The 2,500-nt window shown below is 43.0% G+C and overlaps 1 protein-coding gene across 2 annotated transcripts in view; it reads right to left on the bottom strand.

Annotated features, from left to right (window-relative positions):
- Positions 1-2,326: 2,326 nt before the first annotated feature.
- shcbp1 (SHC SH2-domain binding protein 1) overlaps positions 2,327-2,500 on the bottom strand; it is a 13,334-nt gene continuing 13,160 nt past the window's right edge. For both annotated transcript variants that reach the window (XM_017458611.3, XM_017458610.3), the window contains exon 13: positions 2,327-2,500. This exon is cut by the window's right edge and continues 903 nt beyond it. The gene's annotated coding sequence lies outside the window, so the exon portion shown is untranslated.

Below are 2,500 nucleotides of genomic sequence, written 5' to 3'. Positions count from 1 at the left end.
GCTGTGATTCCGGGTCAGAAACGGTTCTCAGAAGAACCCGATGAGAAAGCGGATGTCTGGGATGTCGTTAATGATATTAATCTAACTAACCCCTAAAACGCCAACCCCACATCATCCTAAAAAATAATAATTATAAAAAAAAATGTTAAAACCCTACACTGTCTCTTCCCCCTCGACTCTGCGCACGCTGCTTCTCTAGATCTGTTAGAAATCGTGTACAGGAGCACGACTCGTACTGTTCTCCGCATGATACATCACTTTGTATTTCCTCATTTATAAGTCGCTTTGGAATAAGCATCCGCTAAAAGGAATAAATGTAAATATAAATATAAATGTAAATGTAAATGTAAATGTAAATATAAATGTAAATGTAAATATAAATGTAAATGTAATCCAAATCCACTCGCAGCTTCACAGTTCATAAAAGATGCTTTTTAAATTTTGGTTTCGATCATAACTAAACGCTCCCCTGAGGTTTTTACTCATTTACTCTGAGTCTTAAGGCAGAATAATATACAGATCAGGATTTCTTCTTTTTTCTGGTCAGTTTAACTTTTGAGAATCACGTGACCCTCAGCTCCGTCCTGTAGACGAGTTTCTGCTGAAATAAAGATCGAAAACCACATCTCTGTGTGAAACGAGCGCTTTATTGATTGTTCAACATCAGTATTAAAAAGTGCCAAAAATACGAGTTAATAATGTAAAGTGCACTTTAACGTTTCTGTGTTCGTTATTATTATTATTATTATTATTATTATTATTATTATTATTCATTAAAAAGAGAATAAAGGATTTAAATAAATAATCACCATAAAGATACGATTACGATCACACACTCTCTCACACACACACACTCTCACACACACACACTCTCACACACACACACACTCTCACACACACACACACTCTCACACACACACACACTCTCACACACACACACACACTCTCACACACACACTCTCACACACACAGATCCAAACCCAGCTTTAAACACTCTGCAGATTTCTATCACGGTTTCTCGTATTGATTTGATCACAGCACTGATGATGTTTCTGATGGAGGACGGAGGATGGAGGATGTTCTTGCGTTCCTGTGGAGAATTCACGTCTCTGATACTGATTTTTAAAAAAGAAGAATGTAAAATGTCAGCAGACGGTGTGTTAATCCTGTCAGTGCTAATTAGCTGAAAAATGAAGACATGAAGTGGTGATGAATCTTAAACGAGCAGCTCAGACCTTCAGACGAGGACACGCCGCTCTTTAATGAACTACACAAAAGTGTTTCTAATTGACTTGGGAAATGAAGAGATAATCCATCCATCCCAAACACCGCTGCGTGACAGGAGCGTCCTTATTAAGAGTTTAACAGGAACCTGGGACAGCACATGGTCTCGGCCTGGGGTTCAGATTCCAGGGGGTGGAGCTTGTTCCCATCATGCGCTGCAGAACAGGGGGCGGAGCTTGTTCCCATCATGCGCTGTAGAACAGGGGGCGGAGCTTGTTCCCATCATGCGCTGCAGAACAGGGGGCGGAGCTTGTTCCCATCATGCGCTGCAGAACAGGGGGCGGAGCTTGTTCCCATCATGCGCTGCAGAACAGGGGGCGGAGCTTGTTCCCATCATGCGCTGCAGAACAGGGGGCGGAGCTTGTTCCCATCATGCGCTGTAGAACAGGGGGCGGAGCTTGTTCCCATCATGCGCTGCAGAACAGGGGGCGGAGCTTGTTCCCATCATGCGCTGCAGAACAGGGGGCGGAGCTTGTTCCCATCATGCGCTGCAGAACAGGGGGCGGAGCTTGTTCCCATCATGCGCTGCAGAACAGGGGGCGGAGCTTGTTCCCATCATGCGCTGCAGAACAGGGGGCGGAGCTTGTTCCCATCATGCACTGCAGAACAGGGGGTGGGGCTTGCTGGTGTAATAGCATTATAGTAAATGTTTAAGACTATATTAAATAAAATTACCATTAAAACATAGAAAATTAACTTTTATTTCTAGTGAAGTTTCTCAGGAAATATAACGGATCTCCTTCTGAAGATTTTTCAACAAATTAAACACACAGCAAGTGTCAGGTTCGTCACCTCCCTGTACATTCATGCAATTAAAAGAGTTATGTCATAATTTAACCTCCTCATGTACACTGCATTAAATCTCCCTCTCTCACACACACACACACACACACACACACACACACACACACACAGCCTGCAGTGATAATGGCCTGGGCCGCTGGAAGTGATCGGGGTTAATGCAGGTCAAACTTGAGGGAGTTTTCTCTTTGTTGGCAGCGCACGCTGAAAGTTATAATTAATCAACGTGCCCGAGGCATAATGAGGTTTTAGCAGACCTTTAATCCACTGGAAATTAATCAACAGGAATTAAACAGCGACATGTCTCATACAAGGTGAAGCGAAACCGAGCCCCTGCCTCCACGGAGCTGATGTGCTGAACATTAACCAAAACCCATTCAAATTATTACAACTAAACTAAATAAATAACTAAACT

The sequence above is a fragment of the Ictalurus punctatus genome, chromosome 27 (assembly GCF_001660625.3).
Source record: "Ictalurus punctatus breed USDA103 chromosome 27, Coco_2.0, whole genome shotgun sequence".
NCBI lineage: Eukaryota > Metazoa > Chordata > Actinopteri > Siluriformes > Ictaluridae > Ictalurus > Ictalurus punctatus.
This window is presented reverse-complemented; position numbering and strand designations above follow the sequence as displayed.